This window comes from Cupressus sempervirens, chromosome 3 (genome assembly GCF_028749045.1).
Source record: "Cupressus sempervirens isolate cs-2001-9-10 chromosome 3, ASM2874904v1, whole genome shotgun sequence".
Classification (NCBI taxonomy): domain Eukaryota; kingdom Viridiplantae; phylum Streptophyta; class Pinopsida; order Cupressales; family Cupressaceae; genus Cupressus; species Cupressus sempervirens.
The window spans coordinates 293733639-293761553 of record NC_143120.1 but is presented as its reverse complement, the minus strand read 5'-3'; the positions used below and the strand labels follow the sequence as shown (position 1 = coordinate 293761553).

At 32.9% G+C, this 27915-nt stretch overlaps 1 pseudogene; it reads left to right on the top strand.

The window, feature by feature from the left end:
- The first annotated feature begins 469 nt into the window (after nt 1-469).
- On the top strand, nt 470-23632 carry LOC149566123 (calreticulin-like; annotated as a pseudogene).
- Nucleotides 23633-27915: the final 4283 nt, after the last annotated feature.

Sequence of the window (27915 nt, the reverse complement as noted above, 5' to 3'; positions counted from 1 at the left end):
TCATCGCATTCGTTCTATGACCATTATGATTTTTATGCTTCAAGTATGGGCTTGGGAGCATCTTCTAGTGACTAGGCTTGCAGTACAATGTCACTAGGAGCCTGAGTCTCCTTACATGTATAGTTATGCCAAACTTGGTCAATAATCATACATTGGTTAGGTTGGATATTGGAGACATTCTTTGAATGATCTTATAGATGTGGTTTGGAGACCATGCTTAGACTATGAGGAGTGGGATGCCAATGAGGTACATATGCATTTCCTCTTCCAAACTAGATACTTGATTAGCCATATTACATATGTGATTGAGAAGTTTATTGTCACCTATGTGCTAATACAATTTGGAAAAGTGTAGGCCTTACTAGAGGATACAACCACATGCACACACTCATGAGGAGGAGGTATCATGGGGAGATCATCTTGATTATTAGGTTGAGGATGATGGATTTAACTTGTATATCATGACTATATGGTAGAGCACCCATTTTTTAGATTTACTACCCCAGGTGACCTTCTTCCATGGATCAAGGATGAGGATAGTTATGAGTCAATAGGTGTAGGTGTAGGTGATAATCAAGGAGGAGATGATGATGGTGACAATGAGAATGAGAAGCAATGTGTCATAGTTGGAGATGGTGAGGATGGAGGGGACGATGGTGGTGATACTGGTGGTTGCAAACTCCACTTCTAAGCTATACCTCCTCATCTAGTTGACCAAGTTATTCTAGTTAGTCCTACTATAGGGATCATCCAACAAGATCTCAGAGAGAGACATAGAGATCACCAATAGATAGACCTTAGTCATATCAACAAGCCACTCAGATATTTGAGTTATGGATATAGGTGCAAGTATCATAGCCATAGAGGCAAAAACAAAGATCAAAGCCATAAAGGTAGAGATAAAGATCAGAGCCATAGAGGCATTCTCAATGTACATAGGGTGAGTCTAGTAGAGTTGTCATTGATTGGGGATCATAGGATCCTCCTAGGGACAAAGCTAAATCAAATCCTTATGTTGGTTCTGTATGGGACCCACATACATGTGCATTATATCCTTAGAGGTTTTTCTTGAGGAGAGAGATAGACAACATGCTCAAGAGTTAGCCTTGTTGATATTATAGCATTCTAAATAACTAGCTTCTTTAAGTCCTAAGCATATCTAGGAATTGGGTGTAGTGAGAGAAGAGTGTGACCGTCATCTTCAAAATGCTACCCATTAGGGTTAGTGTGTAACATATTATGTTGCATTGTATTATGGAGTTATTCTAGAGGATTATAGATCATCTAGATCTACAATTGTGACCCAGTAGTTAGAGGGAGATATGTTACCACATAAACCATATAGGGAAAATATTCCTCCTCCTCCTCCACCTCCTCATGAGGGAGGTAGTCAAACATGAAATAGTCATTCCTTTGATTATGTACTTGATGTACATGATATAATTCTTATGTGCATTGATACTCTTTGATGTTCCAATATATAATCAGATATTTTGATATCACGTACATTTTATCATTGGGTCCATGTATATTCAACTAATCACTGATATACTTGTGTATGTGTGTGTATGGCTCCAATCATTTTTATGTTTATCTTGGTCCTACATGATGGTTTGTATTGATTATTAGATCATTTGATTATAATGCCTTCATGATATTTATAATTCCATTGATATGCAGATGTATGGTTCTATTTGATTATGCACATGCATGAATATTTTTGTACTTTTCACATGCTATATATGTATGGATGCAGTACTTATTATATATTAGATTTTCTCAAGTACAAATATGCAATGTCATGTTATGTATGGAATATTTATTATGCATATGATGACAATTATGATGTTACTGATACTCTTATGCAGGAGAAATTGGTTAATTTAGTTTTTATCCATTATGTATAGTTTGATGTTTGATTTTTTATTATAGTGATCAAAATTGGATTTCAATGTTGTAAATATCATATGTAAGGAGACTCAGGTGCAGAAACAACTTCCTACACTAACCTCATAAGGAAAGTATGATGCAAATCCTATTAAAATCTTCTACACTTGCAGATTCAATATCATGTAAACAACAATATTGCAGCCAACCATGCATACAGAAAATAGACAGAGAAAGGAACACATAACACAAGGATTTTTCGGTGGGGAAAAACCTTTCGGTAAAACAACCCCACTCCTTCAGAACCTACACAATGTATTATCTTCAACAAAAAGGTTACAATACACTTGCAGTGCAAGCTCAACACCGACAACAGAAGACTCCAATAGCAACTCACAGTACCAACAATACACTTTCACGCATCACATCTCTTCGCAACCCTAAAAAATGCTTATAACATGCGCTTCACTTTTAGGGCTACTCCCAAAGGTAAACCGTATTAGGGTTTTACCATTCTTCGAGAAAATAGGAACTCAAATATCTTAGTTGCCACATGTCTTCACCTGTCATTGAATCTTCCTAACATAGCTCTTACGTGTCATAGGAATCCGTCATAATCGTTTTAGTCATTATCTCCTTACACACAATTCAAGATGTTGACACATCAACATTATTTGCAAAAATACATTTTACAAAACAAATAATAAGAATAGGAATTATACAAGGTTGAGACACCTTACTCCTAACATCATATTCTTTTAACTACGCATACATGAGTCAAAGAATTATTTGAAGCTCAAATAACCCACCCAATCTATTAATTATGAATGCACCCAAATTAAAATAAATGCATCTAAATTAAGACCGTTAGGAATTATCACTGATTATTCAAAGTGGATCATATTTTCATCATCAGGTGTTTTTTGTAACAAACATCATATGAGATTACAACCTTCATTGATAGATTTAGCAATCATGAAGGTATACCTTAAGTGGATGCAATGTTGATAGTGAACTTAAGCATCAAGACATGTAAGCTAAGATATTTTGTTAATTATTTTCTTTTGATTAGATAATATTTGTTTTCTCATTTGTAAAATACAATCAATAGCCTGCAATGAACCTTATTTTTGTTCATATCCTTGGGTATATGATCTTGCAAAATTTTTTACCAAGAAGTTGATTTTAGAAAAAAAAATAGATTAGGAGAATAAGCCAACCTCACTAAAATTATATATAAAACAATTTGAGGCACACAAGGCCAATATCCAATCATAATGGAGGCTCTTGCAGTGGCCACCCAATTTATGGGGATCCTTAGGATCATTGGAACAATCACAACAAGATGGGGAAAAAAAGCATCATGTCACTTGTCCTTGTAACTCTACCCATTTAGACATCCTTGAGTCACTTAGGGTTTATGATAAGACAAAACCATCAATGATGCAAAGAAAATACAAGATTCAAGCATATTTCTCTAGTATATAAGACATCATAGAGTCAAGCAAATAGATATAAAGAAATCATTGTTTTGGATTTTGTCAAATGTTTGTGTTGTGATTTAAGTGTGTTTTAGATTTTTTTTGTCCAAGTGTGGATGTTTGTTTGAAAGTAGTGTTGAGAAACACTTGTGTTTTAGGTTTAGTTATTGATTGCAATCAGATAGGAGTGTTAAGAAATAATGTTAATTATAGTTTTGAGAAACAATAATTGTGTTTTATGCTATAGGTAGTTGGTGTTAAGTAACACCTTTGTTTGTGGTAGTGTGTGTGATAGTTTTATTCTAAGAGTGTTAAAAAATACTTATCCTATGCTAGTGGAAAACTTCCTTAGACCACGACCTAGGGTTCAAAAAAATTTGGTGGATCAACCATGACTAACATATTAGACTTGACAACTATAGTTGATAGGAAAGAGGTTCATAGTGAGATATATCAACCTAGGATTCAAATATGTGCAAATTCCAAATTTAAGCATATATAGCATTGCATAGTTAATGCCATGTTTAGTGGTGTCACAAAAGTGAGTGAAAGATATATACAACCTTAAAATAAGATAGCCAAATGGTTAAACATTGTATTGATAGATGGAGCATTGATCACAAGTGATGCCCATTCACCAATTTTCACCACTTGGTAGAGATTCTATTTTTGCTACCAAGATGCCTATTTACCATGTTTTCATCATGAAACTTTTCTTCTTTTTCAATTTCTTTTTTCTTTTCACCTTTTTCTTTTTTTCTTTGTTGTATTATTTATCTTTTTATATTTTGTATTGATACATCAAAGTGCCCATTTGCCAGGTTTTCACTAAGATGCCCATTTTTTTCAGGACACTTTCCAATGATTTTGCTTTTCTTTAGAATTCATATTTGTTGTAAAAGGTTTTTCCCTTAAAATATTAGGCATAAAATCATTTTAGATATAGAGTCTCGATGGGTTCTTGGAGATTGTCTCCCTTTGGTGTTTCTAAAATCTTTATAGAATGGTATATTACACTTTGTCCAAACATGTTTCACATAAATAAACATTACAGCATACAATGTTATGAGCTATTACATTGTTTTATAAGAAATTTTCATGCCAGAAACTGATAACCTAACAAATATTCAAATAACAAAAATTATAATTGACTGCAAACAAGTTACAATAACAAAAGTAGTAATTTGACAACAAAAAGAGAGTACCATATACTCTTACAAGTTGACTTTTATGTTGTATCCCATAAGGCATAAAGTTGTTAACATTCTTGTCTACTTATACTTGTATAATATGTATAACAAATAAAATTTGCAAATAATCATTATGAAATATAAGATCTGACAAAAGCATAACATGTATTTTTATCCATCATGGCCATTATTCTCTTTATACAACATCTATAACCATTTTTTTCAATATATCTTGTATATGCTAAAAAAGAAAGGTACTATAATTTCTAATGATTTTGATAAACATACTTGGCCAATAGATGTCCTTCCAACCCAAGACTGATATGGAGTTCATTCCCTTTCAAGTTTATACAAAAAATTTAAGGGAAATTTTGAGCTAGGTTGATAGGATAAGAAATATCAAATGTGTTGCCAAAAAAATGGAGATATTATTTGGAAAATAGTATGAACCTAAATAAAGAGAAAAGGGTCTACCACAAAATCTCATAAACAAGTACCACCAAATATTAATGCACATGTAAATACATGATTAGCAATAGGCCAAACTACACCCCCATCATTTTGTTGGATACAATTGTTAATTGTGTATTGTCTTTGATGTTACACAAATGTCATATTAGCCATCAGACAGAATCTACCGAGCACAGATAGCCAGCAAAGAAATTTACAATGTCTACTGAACATTCTTGAATAGTACAAAGGAAAGTTAGCTCTCACCGAGCTCATTCGGGCATCAAAAGATTTTGTAGCAAAAATTTAATGTTAACCGAGCTCCCAAGGTTAACAAAGGGAAAGTCAATGTCTACCGAGTTCACTTGGTCATCGAAGAGAAAGTTAGCTTTTACCAAGCTCACTCGATAAGTGAAGAAAGATCAGCGTTTACCGAGTTAACTCGGTCTCCGAAGGAAGTTGCAAGGTTTGCAGTATTTACTGAGCTTCACTTGGTTAACACTAGGAAACCATTCTGGAGCAGTGGTCACTGAGCTGGGTCGGGCAACAAAGAATTTTATGGTTCTAAAGAATTAAGTTTAATTGTTTTGTGAAATGTTTGCAGCCGACTGATTTAATATTTTTTAGTTGTTATAACTTGTAATTGCGCCGACTTGACAATCTGTAAGGTATATATGGAAGGTCAAGTTGTGAATTCAAAAAAGAAGTAAGAGTGTGGATGCATAAGAGTGCGATTATATGGATGTAAATGGAATGAGAAAATATTGAAGATATGAGCGAATGTTGAGGAAGGATTAGATATCCTTGTGGAGCTGCAAAGTTGAATTGGATTAGTGAGGATCTAGTGAAGCAAAACAAAGATCTATATTCAGCAAAGATAAGTTGCATATATTTCAGATCACTTCATTGTTGCTTTCTAATCATTGTAACAGTGATTCAAAATCTCTTAACAGAGTTGGTTTAACAGCCATTTTGTAAATCCTCTAACAAGGTGACAATTCAGTTGAATTGTTCTTAAGACCTCCAACCAAGCCACTCCTAACAGGGTGATTAAATCCTCTAACAGGGTTACACCTAACAGTGTGTTTTGTAACCTTTAACAGGGTTGGCTCCTAACAGGGCTCACTTCAGAAGAGTGAAAATTGGTAACTAGTTACTTGGTGGTTTTTCCCATATTGGGTTTCCATGTTAAATATGGTGTCTCTTGTGTTCATGTTATTTCCTTTATGCATGCATGTTAATCACTTTAAATGCTTAATAAGCTAACAGAACATCTATCAAGTTTCAGCATTTATTTGTGTGGTTACCGAGTTTCAGCAGCAACTATATTTTAAGAAATCTAAGGATCTAAGGATTTATTTTTGTAGTAACTGATTCACCCCTCCCCTCTCAGTTACTCCATCTTTATTTCCAACAATTGGTATCAGAGCTTTTGGTGCTTGCAGGATAAGATTTCAAGGATCTAAGCTAAAGATTAGGATGTCTTATAAGAGGGAAATTCCAAGACTTAATAGGGACAACTTCTCAGCATGGCAAGGGTTGATGAGACTTCATCTAGCTTCTATTGGAGATACAAGACTAAAATACCTTGATGAAAAATATGCAGAACCATTTGGTACATTATCTATCAATGATATTGCTGAAAAGAAGACTCACAACATTATGATGATAGATATAGCATCTGCTCTGAGTTATGAAGAATTTGATGACATTAAAGACTGCAAATCTGCTTTTGAAATGTGGGAAAAGCTGAAAGAGATCTATGGAGGAGATGATAATGTTAGAAGAGCCAAAGCAGAAAGTCTGAGAGGACAATTTGATCAAATGAGGATGAGAGAGGATGAAAACATTGCAAAATATGTTGAAAGAGTCAAAGCATGTGTCAGTGCAATCAAAGCATCTAGAGGAGATATCAAGGAGGGGACAGTAATAAGTAAATTTCTTAGAACTCTACTTCCCATCTATGCAATCATAGTTTCTGCAATTCAAGAAAGAAGATGTGAAGCAAATCACAAGATAAACCTAGAGGCCATAGTTGGAAGATTAACTGCATTTGAACTAGACAACTTTGATAGCTATGTTCCAGCTTCCAAAAACATTGAGTTAGTGTTTGAAGCCAAGCTTTCAATCAAAGAGAAAGGCAAAAAGAAAAAGGAATCTCAGTAAAAAAGTGAAGATGAATCAAACCAAAGTTCAGACAGTGATCTTGAAGTAATTGAAGCCCTTCTAGCAAAGAAATATTCTAGAAGCAGAGGAAAATACAAAGGTAAAGTACCTCTAATCTATTTTTCTTGTGAAGAAGTTGGTCATATTGTTGCTAGGTGCCCAAACAAGCAAAACAAAGATGAGAAGAAAGGCTACAAGTACAATGGCAAGAAAGACTTCAAATCATTCAAGGATAAAGGTAAGAAAACATGTTTTATGGCTAAAGATTCTAATTATTCTAATGATGAAGAAGAAGATGAAATTGTCTACATTGCTATGAAAGATGAATCTGATAATGATGAAGAAATGACACTCATTTCTCATATGAGCAAAAATGATACATGGATCATAGATAGTGGTTGTTCTCATCACATGACTAGTGACAAAACTAAGTTTGAATACTTTGAAGACTATGATGGTGGCATTGTAAGATTTGGTAACAATGAACCTTGTTGTATAAAAGGAAGAGGGAGAATCTCTCTAACCAAAGAACTTATATGTGATAATGCCTATTGGGTAGAAGGACTAAAGCATAATTTGTTGAGTGTGGCACAACTACTCAATAATGGATTCAAAGTAGAATTCATGCATGGCAAAGAAAGACTACTAGATGGAAAAGGAAAGCTGATTGGATCAGGTACGCAAACTAAAGGTAACTTGTTCTATCTTGAACTAGGTGAATGTTCATGTTTCATTGCTCAAATTGAAGAAAGTTGGTTATCGCATAAAAGGTTGTGTCATGTAAATTTTGATAATTTGGTAAAGATAAGCAAATTCAAGAAAGTAAGAGGCATTCCTAACATAAAGAAACCTGAGGTCGGTCTATGCAAAAATTGTCAGATTGGTAAAATGGGAAAGACTTGTTTTAAAAGTAAAAACTATCAGTCTGAAGATATATTAGAAATTGTGCATACTGATTTATGTGGACCCATTGGAATTGAAAGCTATACTAGAGAAAAGTTCTTCATTCTTTTTGTTGATGATTACTTAAGAATGATGATAGTCATGTATCTAAGAAATAAATCAGAAGCATTTGAAAAGTTCAAATGGTATTTGGCCAGAGTAGAAAATGAAATAGGAAAAAGATTAAAATGCTTGAGGTCAGACAGAGGTGGGGAATTCATTTCACTTGAGTTTAATAACTTTTGCATTGAAAGAGGAATCAAAAGAAAAGTATCAATCCCTGTAACACCCCAGCAAAATGGAATAGCTAAAAGAAGGAACAGATCCATCATGGATTGTGCAAGAACTTTAATGATTGAAAAGAGCATTGCTATCAAATATTGGAAGGAAGCTATCAACACTGCAGTTTATACCCTGAACCGAGTACAGCTGAAGAAAGACTCATTCAAAACCCCCTATGAGTTATGGTATGGCTATAAACCTAATGTAAGTTACCTTAAAGTATGTGGAAGTAAATGTTACATTTTGAAAGAATCTAGAAAAGGAAAATTTGATGTGAAAGATGATGAAGATATATTCTTTGGATACTCATGCAAAAGTAAGGCATATAGATGATTAAACTTGTCTACTCACAAAGTCATAGAAAGTGCACATGTGAAAGTTGATGAGTTTGCAGAAAGGACTGAAGAAGAAAGCAAAAGGGAATTAGAAGATTATAAAAGGTTTGTCTTCATTGAACCTTATACAGTACCAGTTACATCAGAGAATCAAGAATCTTCCACTCCCGAGTCATCTGTAACCGAGTTACAGGAAGTTCAAATTGAGCCACAACAAACCAAGTTAAATTTAGTGTCTACCGAGCAAGTGTCTACCAAGTCTGAAGGACCCGAGCCAACATCTACCGAGCAAATTTCTACCAAGCCAAAACAGATAGAACCTAAAGTTGAAATGCAAGAGGATAATAATGAAATTCATTCAAAAGGCAAGGAACATGTATTAGCTAAGTATGTCAGGAGACATCATTCAGTAGATCAAATCATTGGAGATAAATCTGAAGGAACCATGACAAGAAATAAGTTGAAAGGTACTTGTTTACTTGCTGATTTTGAACCTAGAAATATGAAAGATGCATTGGGAAATGATAGTTGGATTGAAGCTATGAATGAAGAGATAGAACAGATAGAAAAAAATAAGACATGGACTCTTGTGCCTAGACCTAAAGACAAAAATGTGATTGGAACTAAGTGATTATTCAAAAACAAGTTGGATGAAGATGGTAAGGTATCAAGAAACAAAGCTAGACTAGTATGCAAAGGATATGCTCAAGAAGAAGGAATAGACTATGGAGAAACTTTTGCTCCTATTGCAAGATTGGAAGGAGTCAAAACCTTACTAGCATATGCTGCTCAGAAAGGATTCAAAGTTTATCAGATGGATGTCAATTCAACATTCCTCAATGGTATACTGGATGAAGAAGTTTACATTAAATAACCTGAAGGTTTTGTTGATCCAGATAAGAAGAACATGGTCTGCAAATTACACAAGGCATTGTACGGTCTGAAACAAGCCCCTAGAGCATGGTATGAAAGATTGCATAACTATCTTATTTAGATTGGTTTTCAAAGAACTAATAATAACAGTAGCTTGTATATAAAGGGAGGATCAGATGATAAGATTGTTTTAGCAGAGATATTTGTAGATGACATTGTGTTCACAGGAAATGATGATCTTTGTAAAGAATTCTCAAAACAAATGAACAAGGAATTTGAAATGTCTATGTTTGGAGAGATCAAATTCTTTTTTGGTCTTCAAATTCAACAGAATAAAAATAGTATCTACATCACTCAATCAAAATATATCAAGGAGATATTGAAAAAGTTTGGAATGGAAGATTGTAAACTAGTTGGGACTCCTATGTGTATTGGATTAAAACTTACCAAAGATGATGAATCAAAAGAGGTAGATCAAAAATTGTATAGATCTATGATTGGAAAGTTGCAGTATGTAGTTCATACTAGGCTAGATATTGCCCTTGCAGTTGGAATTGTAGCAAGATTCTTAGCAAAACCAAGAGAAAATCACATTATGAAAATCAAAAGAATAATGAGATATTTGAAAGGAACTGAAGAGTATGGTTTATGGTATAAATTTGGAGGTAATTTGGATTTGAAAGTGTTTACTGATGCTGATTGGACAGGAAACTTTGATTATAGAAAAAGTACAAGTGGAGGTGCATTCTTTCTTGAAAAGAGGTTGGTTTCTTGGACAAGCAAAAAGCAGAATTGTACATCCCAATCTACAGCAGAGGCAGAGTATGTTGTTGCAGTAGTAAACTGTTCTAATATTGTTTGGTTTAAAAAATTGTTGGAAGGCATGAAGGTGGAAATCAAAGAACCAATTGTTATGTTCTGTGATAATACAAGTGCAATCAACATATCTAAGAATCCAATGATGCATTCCAAAACCAAGCGCATTGCAATAAAATATCATTTTGTCAGAGAATTGGTGCAAGATAAGGAGATCAGATTGGAATATGTTCATACAAAGGAACAAATTGCTGACATATTCACAAAACCATTACCTAAGGATGCATTCTTGTATCTAAGAGGTAAGTTAGGGGTCACTCCCCTATTTGAAAATCACTAAAATGAAGTTTTAGTGATGCATCAACTCATACCAGGTTGAAGATCTATCAGTTGATGTAGCATAATCAGAAAATATTACATATGAATCCGTACTGAAGGTACACTAAAATTCATTTGAGTTGAGTTGTCTTTGGCATGTGTTGTCAAAGAGGGAGAGTTTTACTTTCATATCTCTCTGAAATTTGTTTAAGATAAAGAGTTTGCTATGTAATTCCTTCACAGAGGGAGATTATTGTAAGAGGGAGAGTTTTCTATCTTAGAGGGAGAATTTTTATGTTGACATGTTGTGTTGCCATATAAGAAAAAGACTTATTTTCAAATTTCATTCTGATATGACATGTTGTGTTGCCATCAATGCCAAAGAGGGAGATTGTTGGATACAATTGTTAATTGTGTATTGTCTTTGATGTTACACAAATGTCATATCAGCCATCAGATAGAATCTACCAAGCTCAAACGGTCAGCAAAGCAATTTACAATATCTACCGAATGTTCCTTAATAGCACAAAGGAAAGTTAGCTCTTACCGAGCTCACTCGGGCATCAAAGGATTTTGTAGTAGAAAGTTAATGTTAACTAAGCTCCCAAGGTTAACAAAGGGAAAGTCAATGTCTACTGAGTTCACTTGGTCATCGAAGAGAAAGTTAGCTTTTACTGAGCTCACTCGGTAAGCGAAGAAAGATCAGTGTTTACCGAGTTAACTCGGTCTCTGAAAGAAGTTGCAAGGTTTGCAGTATTTATCGAGTTTCACTTGGTTAACACTAGGAAACCATTCTGGAGCAGTGGTCACCGAGCTGGGTCGAGCAACAAAGAATTTTATGGTTCTAAAGAATTAAGTTTAATTGTTTTGTGAAATGTTTGCAGTCGACTGATTTAATATTTTTCAGTTGTTGTAACTTGTAATTGAGCCAAATTGACAATCCATAAGGTATATATGAAAGGTCAAGTTATGAATTCAAAAAAAAAGTAAGAGTGTGGATGCATAAGAGTGCAAATATATGGATGTATATGGAATGAGCGAATATTGAAGATATGAGCAAATGTTGAGGAAGGATTAGATATCCTTGTGGAGCTACAAAGTTGAATTGGATTAGTGAGGATCTAGTGAAGTAGAATAGAGATCTGTATTCAGCAAAGATAAGTTGCATATATTTCAGATCACTTCATTGTTGTTTTCTAATCATTGTAACAGTGATTCAAAATCTCTTAACAGAGTTGGTTTAACAACCATTTTGTAAATCCTCTAACAAGGTGACAATTCAGTTGAATTGTTCTTAAGACCTCCAACCAGGCCACTCCTAACAAGGTGATTAAATCCTCTAACAGGGTCACACCTAACAATGTGGTTTGTAACCTTTAACAGGGTTGGCTCCTAACAGGGCTCACTTCAGAAGAGTGAAAATTGGTAACTAGTTACTTGGTGGTTTTTCCCATATTGGGTTTCCACGTTAAATCTAGTGTCTCTTGTGTTCATGTTATTTCCTTTATGCATGCATGTTAATAACTTTAAATGCTTAATAAGCTAATAAAACATCTATCAAGTTTCAGCATTTATTTGTGTAGTTATCGAGTGTCAGCAGCAACTATATTTTAAGACATCTAAGGATCTAAGGATTTATTTTTGTAGTAACTGATTCACCCCACCCCTCTCAGTTACTCCATCTCTATTTCCAACACATTTTGCACTCCTTCATGTTCAATTATATCATTTACAGATAGGACACTTCAATTCAATATTCTTTTACAAATGGGAGCACAATGTTATCCTACTAGACCCTTATTGCAGTTGCTTGACATAATCAATAACATCCCCCAATATAGGCCCTATGCATCCACAATCAAACAAAGTCTTCCTTTTTAAACAATTAATTAAATAGTGAGAAAGATATGAGGAAAGTTTAAGAGAGCTTATGATAAAAATTGAATACTGATTCAAAGCTTCAAACATATTTTTAAAGAGAACTTGAGGTAATATAACTACCCATTAGTCCTAACCCAGATTTTTATTTTAAAAATTTAGAGCTTCATTTGAACAATTTTCTAAACCAAAGGATAAACCATATCTCAACAGTATGCCTAAAAATAAATGTGTAGTGCAATTATTTATTTTTGGGTGTTTACAATAAATGATTTACAAGCTATTTAAGATTAAAAAGTTTAGGAATCAATGATATGTCACCCATCACATTTAATAGAAACATATTTACCTTTAGACAATGTACAAGAGAGAAGTTCATGGAATTCAATTGAGATTACTTGAGAAATATAAAAATAGGTTTTTAAAGAATTAGTATTGTAATTTTTGAAGGAAGATTATAGAATGAAGAAACCTTTATGATCATGTGGACTAGGGCGCACAAGACATAGAGTCATTCATTGAGACTCTTCCTCCTTTTTTTGTCCAACTACAAGATTTTTGGAGAGATGTCTTCTTCTGCAATGACCAACCAATTTATGATGATGATTATCATCATCATCATCCATATGATCACTATAGTCTAAGGAAGATCTTTGTGTATAAATTCACTCTTCACCTCTATCATGGTTTTCCTTATAGAGATGAGAATTGTGTGCTAAAAATGTTGCACATTTCTATAAACCATTATTCTCAAGTGATCCCATGGATAGAGCGACTCAAGAGGTAACTTATAGATTCCCATCTATGATGTGCAAGAATCTAAATGGTATGACAATGGCTCTCAAATGAACCTTAAGATGGAGTCCCTTGCAAGGTGTACCATAGAATGAAAGATTCAAGGAGTTAGAAAAAGAATTCTAGTATACAAGATCTTCAAGTGATAATGTAAATATAACCTAATCTCTAGTGAGGATGCAAGATTAAGCTAGAATGTTCAAGTATAGAAATTAAAGTAAGATAAAAAGATGAAGATTACAAGCCTCATAATTAGAATCAAAATAATAGCATGACATTAGCATTAAAACCTAAGATTATTTAATATAGCGAGAATAAAGTTTGCTTTATAATAAAAAAAGGGTGGTAGAGATTAAGAGGCAAAATCAATGGTGAAGAAATATTTTGAAGTTGACTTATGTGCACAAGATTTTCAAGAGGCAAAATCAAAGGCTACGTTTAAGAGGAAAAAGATGAGTAGAGGAGATTAAGAGGCAAAATAGGTTAATCGGTTTTATTTGATCAAAAGGGGAATTTGAGAATTAAATTAAATAGGTATTGTGATTTTAGTTAATTCAATAGAAGAAGGGGGGATTAATTAATAATCAGACTATTGGATGTCAATTGATTTATTAATTGGACCATAGCCAATTAATTATATTAATTAACTAAGGGATGACATAAGTTAGTTAAATATTAAATACCTAATTAATAATGCCTCTAGAGATGACTAAATAATATTATGTAATTATGCAATCAAATTTAGGTGTCTACAATAGAAACTGTCAAGGAAAAGAAAGGTTGAGAAGTTTGTTGAGAAAATTACAGAGAAAGAAGGCATAACCAAGAAACAATGGACTACATTGAGAATGGGCAACAATGATACTACTAAAGCACATATAAGGAGTTCCAGTGTAGAATCAATAGAAGAAACTAATGTAGAGAATATAGAGGTGCAAGATATACATGTAGTTGCGATTTTAGAGGTAGCTCAGTTACATGTCAATATCATTGAGACACTGGGAGGTCCACAAGGACTACACCTGCTATCAAGATTAAAAATCTAGTTCAACCAGCACTAGTAAGGTCCACCAAAAAAAAGACCAAAGAATAGGAGCCTAGTCCCAAGAAAGATATGGTAGAAAATGAAAAGATTGCATGTATAAGAAAGAAAATAAAGAAGAGACAATAGAGAAATAGGTTGCATAAGTTACAAAATTTTTATGTACAGGAAGAAAGAAAAAACTGGAAACTAGATTTGAAGAAGATTACAAAAAGAATTGAGAAAGAATGTAAACTGGATCAACCAGAAAAGTATTGTGTAAGATATGAAGACAATGATAAAGAATTGATTAATAACCCAGTTGTTAGATAGCTTTTAAAATTTAAAATAAACCTACTAGAAATTAAAGGAAGTATACCGGATATAAATTATGACAAGCTTGATGTGACAAGGCAATCAGTGTTAGAAGAAGACCAAATATTTAGAGAAAAGACATTATGTGAACTATGTAAATTAGTGACAGTCGATGAAATGAAGATGATAGTGGAAAAAGAAAGACTAAACATGAGAAACAAGATGAGAATGGTGAAAATCATGGCTAGCTTGTATGAGAAAATTGCAAAGGAAACATGTAAGGAAATACTAGAAGTATTGGATGAACTAAGTGAAAAGAGAGATCATATGACAAAACCATCATACAAACTAATTGGTATAGCTCTTAAAAAGAAGACTCTATAGCCAACAAAAGAGTTGGAAGATGTAAAACTATTTAAGCACTATGAGATAATCAGGTTTTTTTAGGTGTACCAATTACACTTGATGCTACACTAGAAGAAAAGTAGAAAGAAAAATATACTCTTGCGAAGAATTTTGTATCTAATGATGAAATACAAGACATTATGATGGGGGCTACTACAGAGGCTGAAGAAACCCAAGAGGAATAGAACCATGAAAATAAAAAGGAAGCAAAAGCAAAAGAAGATGTTATAACTAAGGAAGAGGTTAGATCAATGATTAATGAAGTTAAAACTTCATTTATCATGATAAATATTGATAATCAAGGTGACATTCCATTATTCACACCTTCTGATCAAGGCACAATCACTCAAGAAAATATCACAATTACATTAGAGGTAAAGGACAAGGTATTGGACACTATTACATTAAAACCTACCTATTCTATGCAAACATTATTGGCAAGTGATCTAAGTAGAGCAATTGTAAGCATGGAAAAAGATTAAAAATTGCATGAAGATGGACTTACGAAGATGTCATTGATGGATTTTGTGAAAGGAAAGGACAATCATAAAAGAAGATAAATAAACATGAGAGGATCTTAGGAAAATATTGGACAAATTGCATAAAGCACTCCTTACTTAGAGGACATTTCAAGGAAATGATGTTTTTGGGAACCTAAGTATTATACTTGATGATCTTGATACCCATTTCACTTCACTAGAGGAATATGCCAAGGCTAGATAGGACAAGAATATGTTATAGAGAAATTTTTGAAGGTATTTGCAACCATTACAAGTGATGTTATTGCTCACAAAGTATCAAAAATATTAAGGAGTGTGTCGATGAAGGTAAAAAAATGTATATCACTTGTACAAATTCTATAAAGTATATAAAAGATACTAATGAGGGCATTAAGGAAGAAGAAAATAATTCTAAAAAGCTTACACAATATTTTGACAAATCTAATTAGAGTATTGTATAGATAGACAAATCAATGAGAAAATTATTTTAAGTAATGAATGTGCTTTAAAGGGAAAGAGAAAGAGTTTTAAACATATTTTCTCTATTGCAAAGTTTTCTATCACAAAACTTATAACTATTTCAAACTTATAACTATCAGCATTGAAAAGGAACTTTGTAGACATTTTAAGATTTGTACAAAACTTTTGGGAGAGAGCCAAGTTTTTGAAGTTTATATAGTATCTCTTTGTTCTCAAATTTGTCATTGATGTCAAAGGGAGAGTATAGCAATTAAAAATAGAATATAAACTTGAAAAATAGAATTATAGAAGTAGAAGTGATAAAGGGAGTATGATATATTCATTCATAGCATATACATATCAAGTTTTGAATAAGTCTTTGAGCCAATTTTGGATTAGGGTGTTTTGGTATTGGTAATTAGCCAATTTTTCACTAAGTGTTTACATCAATGTTAAAGGGGGATATTTTTAACAAGTGACTAGATACAAGGCATGTTGTCATTGATGGAAACATAATCATTTGGAAAGGTATGTTGGAGTGATGATAAGTTTTGGTTTTGGTTGATAATGAAAAAATGACCAAGTATGTCATAGAAAGACAATCAACCATTATATTATTTTCATCATAGAGCTTAGATTGTAAGTTTTATTGGCCATAATTTTGGACATGGTTATAATTATGTTTGATTATGATGCAAGTATGTTCACCTATGTTAATATGTTAGTTGGTACATGTTTTGGTTGAAGAATACAAAGATAATTTTATATTGTTGAATATAGAGAAAGTAATAGAGATCGAGCACTTTGGCCTAAGGAATTGAACTACATTATCAATTTAATTACTTGGAAATATAGGGATGATGTCTTATATTTTAACCCTTGGTTATAAAGTTTTAATATTCAATTTTTGAGATGTTCTACACATATTATCTAAACAATTTGGAAGGCCAATTGGACAAAGTATTTGGAAATGTATATAAAGGAATTAGTTTTGACATGAGAAGTATGGAAAATAGTGTGCTTATGATATGAGATATTTATGGATGATGCTATGATGATGTATCAATGATCAGATGTAATTTTTTGATTTATAGTAAAAATATGATGCTAGATGTCCAAAGTGTTGGAACTATAATTGGAACAATTATTATGTTGTCATTGATATCAAACCTTATTGGTAAGAAAATTGCTATTTGAGTAGAGAGCCATATCAAGATGATTGATGAAGAGGATATGAGAAGAAGAGATAACAAAAGAACCTAGGAGAAAGATTGAGTTATGAGAAACTACAATGTGAACTTGATTAGTTAGACCTTGACAACATAATGCGATTATTAAATCATAATCTAAGTGGACAAGACTATGGAATTGAAGCCTAGATGAAGTGATCAAAGAAAGACCAAATGCATAGGCTTGACCAAGAAAAATGTAGAAGATTAAGGAACTAGAAGTATATGCTGAGTGATGCTAGAGTTGGCTGAGTGACACTATAAGTTGATTAGAATACAATGTCAATCGAACATTAGTATCCATCGAGTATTAGAAAGTATCCTAAACAAGAACATTTAGTATCAACCAAGAAATTCAGTGATGACTAAGTGTCAGAACCTAGTGTTGGCCAAGTGACATCAATTTATAGTTTATGAGGAAATCTTGATTTCTAACCAACGTAATTGAATTCTTGGAATATGGAAAACATGTTGAAGATAAGGATGGATGACCTAGAGCATTTAATACACAAAAAAATGTGTTTGAGCATTTCTATACATGGATTCAAAGAGAAGTTTTGAGAATTTTCTAGAAGAGAATGGAGGAAATGAAATGATGGAAGGATTCAATGAGTCTAACCTAACCCTAAGATCTACAATGATTTTTAAGTGATAAAATATTTTTAAGAAATACCTAATTAAGGAGGCCCAAGGGTTAACCTAATAGAAGTTGGAGTATTTTTTGATGTTATTGACTAGTGAACTTAAGCAAGAGGCTAAGAAGATTTATGAAGTGGTGAAGTGTGATCGTTTGAAGCATTTTGAAGCAGATCAAAGACAAAGATGACAATGAAGGAGAATCAATGAGTCAGTTGTTGAACCAAATTTGTGATATGTATTTACAAAGTGAGTTGTATTTATCAAATCAACCCATTGTTACTTTCTAACCATTGTATCACTATTGGAATCCTCTAATCAAGGTTTACCTAACAATCATTTGTAAATCCTTTAATCAAGGTGACATTCTAATATAATCTTTTAAAGCCCTCTAACTAGGCCTCTCCTAATAGGGTGATTAAATATTTTAACAAGGTCACATTCAATAGTATGTTTTGTAACCTTTATTAGGGTTGGCTCCTCACAAAGCTCACTTTAGAAGAGTGAAAATTGGTAGCATGTTACTGGTGTTTTTTCCCACATTGAGTTTACACATTAAATCCTAGTGTCATACTTGCGTGGATGTTATTTGAGATTTTTTATTGTTATTGTTTTACATTCTGCAAATTTTGTAAATACTAGGACAATGGACTGCAGGTTTTATGTTGTTGATGATTTGCTACAGAGACCAAGCTACTTAATGATTAGATCTAAAGTATTTGAAGTAATTAAAAGTTGAATTGGTACATTTGGACCTTAGGATAACTGATTCCCCCCCCCCGAATTATTCTAAATCATTCTAATAGAAATGACTAATCAGAGATTGAGATATTAGTAGAGTCACTTTTGGTATTGTATCTATTACTTATTGTATAGATTGTATATCATTATACACTAGTACATTTGAGCTCATTTTTCGACCAAAATTTTTGACCATCTATTAAAATGTTTTAGATTGATCAGAATATGGAAGGAAAAATATCTTTGTTTTAAAAATCCATGCCCATGTTGGTCAAAATTTAGACCAACACAAGCTTAACATGTTAAAATGAAAAAGGGTTTCCTATTTCATTGTTATGTTTCACAGAGTGTGCGCAAGAGCTGCATAAGCATTCAATTTGGTTTTCATGGAGCACGGGAGCTGCAGGAGCGAAGGAGCTAGAGCACCTTATACCCTTCAAGCAGCTTATATCTATCAATAAAATCTTTTAGTATCTTGTTCAAGGCATGCCCAATATGAAAATCTCCATTGGCATAAGGGGGACCATTGTGAAGAGTAAAAATATCCCCCGTGTTCTTGTTTGCAACCCTATTTAATAAATGTTTCTCATCCCATAGCTTCTCTATTTCTGATTCACACTCTATTGAATTGGCTCTGAGGTTGAAGCTTGTCTAAGGTAAGTCAATCGTATGCTTCCATGGATACTTTTCAACTTATTCTAGTTAGGAAGAACTGGGTAGAAGTAATTTTAGAATCAATGCATCTCCAACGTCATTGGCGGTATTTATAGAGGGCTTTTTGAATATATTGAGTGTGTTCATCCTCTAAAATTCCATAACCTCCTCCAAGGAGAGCTTTATCGCTTTGTTTCTAGCTTAATTACAATGACACTTCGATCTATTGTAGATAGATTCTGGAACCCTTGGGAAAATTATTGATCTGATTCATTACATCTCTTCAAAGAATCTTGCAACATAATGAAATGATGCTCAAAACTTGAAACTATTTCTTTCTCCAAGTTAGCACCTTGAGTAAATGGATCAGGTTAAGCAACAAAGCTAAGAACTTGTCCCAATTTGACTCTGATGGTGACATTCTTTAAGATGTACTTACAAATGACATTTTTCCTGAATCCTATGCAGGGCTACTGAGTCCTAATCTAAAATTAAATGACAATTTTTTTGTGATGTTTCCATTCGACTCCAAATAAAGTTCCTTGGGCAAGAATCACATTGATTGTACCATTTCTTTACCCTTTGGAATCGTCATATTTTGTGACCTATTTCAACTTTGTCAGCAAAGACATTATGCATTTTGAAGTAGTATTTTTAGGTGAAATAAAGTTGTTGATAATTTGATACTAATTATACTATTTGTTGTCTTTGAGATGGATTCCATTTCCTTTTCTTCCTATGGTGAAGATGATGGCTTGGACTTAAGTATAGGTTATTGTTTTCCACTTCCTAAGAACAAACAATCTTCTCCATATAATTATATACTTATACTAGAGGAATATGTTTGAGACCCTTCATTTAGAAATTATTAATGGAAGTAGGCAAGTTATTGATGGAATCAAGAATAGTAGAATGTCTAAAACTTACAAGGAAACTATAAACAAAAGACCATCATTCACAGCAAAAAATGCTTGTATGAAAAACAAAGTCAAGTCATCCTAGTTTTATCATGACAATGTCTGGCATGTGTAAATATAAAGTCATTCTCTTTTTAATGATTTGGGAATGGGAAAGGTTGACTAGGTTGGGAGTGCTTATCAGCATTGGTACCTTCATAGGCTTGCCTTGACATAATTATATGTATACCCTCTTCTTGATAAATCATTGTGCTCATGTGCACCAACTATTTCAATTTTTATAGGGTATTTCTTTTTATTTGGCTGGCATTGTGTTTCTAAATTTTGTAGATGTCAAGGGTGGTAGCAATCATATGGATTTGTATGCTACTAATACATAGATTTTTGGGCTATGACTATATAGGTTTCTCCATAACATAACTTCATAAATGTGTAAGTTTGGCAATATTGGCAGGAAGGCTATTTGAACTTTGTTAACGGGTATAATTTAGGACTAATGTAGTAAATTTATGTGTATGTAAGCCTATTCTATTAAGACTTGGATTAATGAGGCTTCACTGAAAGGATATATAGTTCATGCCTTAATTATTGTGTGTAAGACTATGTTATCCTTTTCATATTGCATTTTATCCAGAAACTAAATTGATTGCTATACTTTGGTTGATGGCTAGTTAAAGGCAACACCTTTCTTTTTCTATGCGCCTAATCATAGGCATGGTCAAAGTTCTAGACATTCCATCAACTAGTTTGAAAGACCCAACTACTTATAGGTTGAGAATCTATAGACTTAAATGAACATTTTTTGTTTGAAACCCAACACAATTTTATATTTGGTGTCTTTACTATTGTATCATATTTTGTAATTAAATTTGATGATTGTATAAGCTATATGTTTCTAATGGGACTAGAAGTTTGAGCTATTCTTTCACAGTTGTTTACTTTTATTTAATTTTGAGTAAATTTTATTGACTGATTATTGATTATATAGCTAACTCTTTTAATTTGTTTCAAATAGATGGCTAGGAGAGCCATTGGGTGTAGTCTGATTGGAAAAAGGATGAAGGCACAGCTGGAGAGTGGGTTCACACAATAGGGAAATGGCATGGGGATTCAGAGGACAAGGGTGTGTAGTTATATCTTGCTATTTTTTTTTTAATAACCTTTGAATACTTAAATGATTTGGCTAAAATCTTAATATGTTTAAAAAGATTTAGGACTTGGTTATTAAAGTGCTCTTGTGAACACAAAAATTGATTGTTTTATATTCTTCTTATTCTTCATGGAATGAACTAGTTTGTGGAATCAGGCATCCAAACTAGTCCAGACTATAGGTTTTTTTCCACCTCAACCAAATTCCTTGAATTTAGCAACAAGGATAAGACCCTTGTTCTTTAGTTTTCTGTCAAACATGAACAGAAACTTGATCGTGGTGGTGGCTATCTAAAGTTGATAAGTGTTGAATTAGACCAGAAGATGTTCAGTGTAGAGACACCTTATAGATATTTAGTGTGCACTATTAATCATCTCTAGAAATATTGTTCTACTAGGATTTCTAGTTATATCTTTTTTGGAGTTTGGAGTCTCTATTGACACATTTGCTTGTTTTTTTTTTTACTGCAGCATCATATTTGGACTTGACATTTGTGGTTATAGTACTAAGAACGTTCATACTATACTAGCCTATAAAGGAAAGAAAAATCCTATTAAAAAGGAGGTCGCATGTGAAACTGATCAACTAGCAAATGTATATACTTTTATTCTTAAACCTGATGCAACATATAGCATTCTTATTGAAAAAACTAAAAAAGAATTTGGGAGTCTGTATAAGGATTGGGACTTACTACCACCAAATAAGATCAAGGATCTTGATGTGAAAAAGGTGTGGGTATTTTTCCATTGGATCTTATGGACCAGATCTTTTGTGCACTACTGCACTACTTTTCTCATGATGAATCCAAATGCTTGTGGTTGCAACCTAAGGATTGGGATGAGAAGGAATTCATTCCTGATCTAGAAGACAAGAAACTTGAGGTATAATGGAGTTTCTTACAATCACAAAGTGTTCTACTAGTTTTAACTAATGGCTATGGTCTATAGTGAATAATTGCTAATTGATGCATTTAGTTAGGAGGGGAGTTTTCTTTAAAGATTGATGCCCTCCTTTGTGTAGGGTTATGATGACATACCACAAGAAATAACTAATCCAGATACCACTAAGGTAGGCATTTGAATCTTCGGTGATTACATAAAGTCTTGAACTTTCATTTTATATCCATTTATTTCATGGAAATTTATTCTCACTTTTCAATGGCCAAATCAAGTTCTAGTAAAGCTTTATATGTATTGATCATGACTACTATCTATAATTATCCATTCTTATATTTTGCAGCTGGAGGATTGGGGTGATGAGGAAGATGGTGAATGGAAAGCTCCAACTATTCCAAACCTAGAATACAAGGGTCCTTGGAAGGCCAAGGTATAGATCAAGGGAAATTGTGTTAAGTGTTGATATTTGAACATTGTTGGTACCCTGCATCTATCTTGCTTTTTTTAGTGCTTGTATCAGTGTGTTTCTTATGATAGCACATAGAAAAATTGACAAAAAATCAAGAATCCAAACTTCAAGGGCAAATGGAAGGCTCCATTGATTGACAATCCTAGTATGCATTTTAATCTTTAATTGCTTATTGTGTCCAACACTCTAGTATTTTTTTTTCAAATGATGTATCATTGGGGATTTAGGTCTTTGATTGCTTATGGTGCTCGATACTCTAGTATCTGACACTTAATAGTAATCTTATTGTAAATAGAATTCAAGGATGATCTTGAGCTCTATGTATTCCCTAATTTGAAATATATTGGAATTGAGTTATGGCAGGTTTGTATATGTATTTCATCTTCAAAGCTGTTAACTGAGTCTACTTGTAGTGTCTTGTTGACATTGAGTAATTGATTCCATTTGAAAATCTATGTTCTTCTATTTTCTTGTACAACATATCAAATTAGGACTTTATTTGATAATATTTTAGTGTCTGATGACCTTGAATATACAAAGAAATTAGCAGAGGAGACATCGAGTATAAACAAAGATGTGAGTCAATCTTGTTTTGAAATTCTCTCTTGTAGATGTTTAAGCTGACTATAGAGCCAGTCATTCTTATTTTCTAATGATTTTGTTCCTTGTCTTTTTAGGCTGAAAAGGTAGCATTTGAAGAGATTGAGAAGAAGAAAGAGGAAGAGGTGATATATCTTATAGTTCTGTCTACTCATGATTCATGTTGCTTATTTTCTAGTAAATTGTTGGGCTTCTTGTTTGCCTATGATTACAGACACATTATTTAGGACCATGCAAATAAGATCTTGAAAATTATTTAGTTTGTTGATGTTAAATCTTGGTCTAAAATTATTGTAGGAGAAAGATAAGTCTAGTGATGCAAACCCTTACAACAATAGTAGAATAGTGATGTAACCCTTACAACAAAACTATATGTAAACCCTTAAAAGTCAACTCAGACACCAAGACTAAAATATAGAAAAATTCTTCTTAGTCACCATCTAGATACCATGCCTATTGACAAATATGTGAGAACACTAGCAACACCCACTTTATGAGATGGTTGTCAAATCCTACAATTGTAAAATTGAAATTTCCAAAATCCATCATGAAATTGATACCAACATTATATGTATAGAAAGCTATGTCTACAAAGAGACCACATTTCTTTGAGGCATTCTATAAAATAGTTCACATGCCTTGCCTATGATTTGACATTTTGCATGCATCCTACACTCTATCATCCTGATGATGGATTATAGAGAGTGGTCTAAAATGATGATGCTAAAAAACACACACAATCAAATCCAAAATGAACTTGCATTACAAATGGATTATGGAAATCTAATATTGTTAATTTTGCATGCATGTCTACTAGGACTATCACAACTTAAACATATATATAATCTCATCACATCTATTTTGATGCATTTATGGCAATCCTGGCATGCCATGACCACACTTTTTTCATGAATTCTGTCAAAAAATTCACATGCCTTGTCTATGTATGCTTCTATTTTTCAAACATGTCTACCATGGCAATTGTGACTACAACATCTGACAAAAAATCTTTATGCTTTAATGCATGTCCATAGCTTATGCTAAAGCTCTTTTTTTGGCACAGACAGTAATAATGCTAGACAAAGGTTGTGTGATTTAGCTTTATACCTGCCAATTGCATTTTCTTGAATATAAACACACATGTTACATATGTGTTTAAACATATATACTTATATGTACATATCTACATATGCATGTATGTATGAATGCATATTTATATACCTTGAGATGTTTTATGCAATGTTACCATGACAAAAACCTTCTCTCCAAATGAAAGAGTTGAGCAAGACCTATCAAAAACTAAAACAAGAAATGGGTATTGTTTTTTGCAGCAAATAGATGCATTGCTAAATTGCTTGAAACTGGGGATGGATGTAGAGCTGTATTTAAGAAAAACTTACAAAGAAGAAAGTGCAAGGCCAAAAGAAGCAGCCTTAAATCAACAATGTTGACCAAGTCGAGATTAGAAACTCAATCTATTATATATATATATATATACACAAAGAGAGAGAGAGAGAGAGAGAGAGAGAGAGAGAGAGAGAGAGAGAGAGAGAGAGAGAGAGAGAGAGAGATTTATATATTTATATATGTATGTATGTCTCTATATATATATACAAACTATCTCCTATAAGTATATACCTATATATGTATACATATGTAGATCGGTAGTATAGCAAGTGTCTTTAACAAGCCTACTATAATCAAAGGTATCAAATATACTCAATTGATCTATATACATATCTCTATGTATATATGTATTCATATACATATATGCATACATATATATACATAGGTATGTAAAAGTGAGTCAGATAATTACTTTGATAGATGCTAAACTTCAACAACAACGAAATCGCATGCTGCAGCTCCTTCGCATGCTCCATGAAAACCAAACAGTGAAATAGAAAACCTTTTTTCATTTTACCTGGACCACTGCATAAAGAAGCTGACCATTGAATGAAACAATAGTGTTTCCAGGAATTGTCCATGGAGTTGTTTATTTTGCATGCATGTCTACTAGGACAATCACAACTTAAACATATATATAATCTCATCAAATCTATTTTGATGCATTGTCTATGCTTCCATTTTTCAAACATGTCTACCATGGCAATTATGACTACAACATCTGACAAAAATTCTTTATGGTTTAATGCATGTCCATAGCTTATTTCAAAGCTCTTGTTTTGGCACAGGCATCAATAATTTTGGCAAAGGTTGTGTGGTGTAGCTTTATACCTGCCAATTGCATTTGCTTGAATATAAACACACATGTTATATATGTGTTTAAACATATATACACATATGTATATATCTACATATGTATGTATGTATGTATGTTGTCCACACATAATGAAGTCCACATTTAATTGGAGCCTAACAACAACAGTTAATTTGATGATAGTGTTTGATTTCTTGATTGGATTAATGTTGAGCCTTGAGAATTTGGCTCTATTTCTTATGGCTTATGTTGCAAGTAATGGCATCTTCCTCTTTTTATATATCAGAGGCATCCTTTATCTTCATTTCTTCTTATGGTGACCTAATCATGAATTAAGAATTTATTTGAAAAATGCATTTTTGCTTCTTGGATTAAACATTGCATTAATTATGTTAATAACCTTTCAATGTTCCTTATATGTGGGTATTGTATACTATTCAACTTTGAATTTAATGGCAATGGAGGACAAAATTATTTTTATATTAGAATAATTGCATTTCAATATTTTACCAACAGGTTTTATGATTTTCTAATCGGCCTTATAATGCATCAGATGTTGCTTGGTGTCTCTAAAAATTGATATTAGCTTCATAATTATATCTATATGGCACACTTTCTTTTATAACAAATGATACATTTAAATCATTGTGCCCACTATCTAGCTTATGGGAATGGGACCTTGTTAGTTGAGATGTATTGTATCATGTTGTCGAAGTTCCAAAACTAATACTTAAGTTTGCATTGTGTTAGCATTTGAAAATGTCAAATCTCTTTGAAAACATGTGCATGGCCTATCCAATGGACTATAAAAAAATCACAAAGAAAATGTCACCTTAATCTCTCAAAAATGTGTATGATATGTCCAATGAATAGTGACTTTTAGTTCAATCCCTAATAATATTTGTATAGCTCCTGCCATGGGAAGGGAAAAGTAGCGAGTGATGAAAAAATGGCTAGACTTTTATCTATGATGGGAGAGGAGGTGCTCTTATGTATAGATAGGAACAATCTCCATTGACAGTGAAAATCACAAAATATGATGACTTTTATGTAGATGGGGGTGTCTTTATAGAAAGGAACCAACTTTTTCTTTTCTTTTAAGATCTTGTTAAAAATCCATTTTCTCTATGGTTTAATGTTGCTGATTAGATAGGGAATGTTGAATACCATTGTTGTTTCCCACAGGTCTACATCTTTTGCTGCAACTAGCCAAGTTGGAGTGATAATGTCAACATAGAAGCTATCTTGCAAAATATCATGCACTCCCCAGCTTGAAAAGAACACATACCTTTTAGATTCAAAAATATGCATGCACAATATGAAAGCTTAGGTGAAGCACACAATCTATTGGATAGTATGTCTAAGCACATAAATATTAAAATGATAGTTGATGTTCATAAAGCCATTTTGTCAAGCTTTTTGTCATTAAAAAAAAAATGCTCTCATACAGATGTGCATGGAAAATATGGATTGATGTAATGGTCTAGAAGGATTACCATGCAAAGGAATTTGATGCAAAAATATTTGAAGTTCTTAGACAAATGCAAAGCTACCACCCTCTCACATAATAAGATTCCCTGTTATTGCATCTTAGATGCTATCTTTTAAGATATCAGGCTGGGAAAAAGGTAGATTAGGAGAAGAATGATGCTTTTATGGATTTGGGTTGTGATAAAAAAGTACAAGGAAAGAAAGATGGGTGCTTCATCGAAGCAAATTTTTGAAGAGTTGGAGACTCAGATGTGCCTTTTGTGTTTATTTGTCCTATATCTCTAGAGCATCTATCGGATCCTATTACCTTATGTACTAATGAGACCTATGAGAGATCCAATAGCTTGAGATGATTTTCGATAGGGCAATACATTTGTCCCACAATAATGCAAGAGCTTTGGGATGTGTCTTTTAGAAATTTGCAACAAGAGATTGTGATATCATTCTTATCTCTTGCAGGTTTTCTTAAAGTAACTCTTTCCCACCGTCTCTCTTATTTCAATAATTAGCTCCCAATAATATTTAGTCATGTCCATATGATAAAATATTCCTTTTACAAGTTTCTAGCTATTTTCTTACCATATATGATAGTTAGATATAATTTCCTAGACAGATCAAGGTTTCAAATTTGGACAACACACACACACACACACACACACACACACACATACATAAGACAAAACTAGTATTTTCTAATGCAAAATCATGCACAATCTGTTGTAACAACAGTATACCGTATAAGGAAATGATTAGCAACCCTTGGTTAATGTTCCACAGCCCTTAAATAGGCTCCTCCTT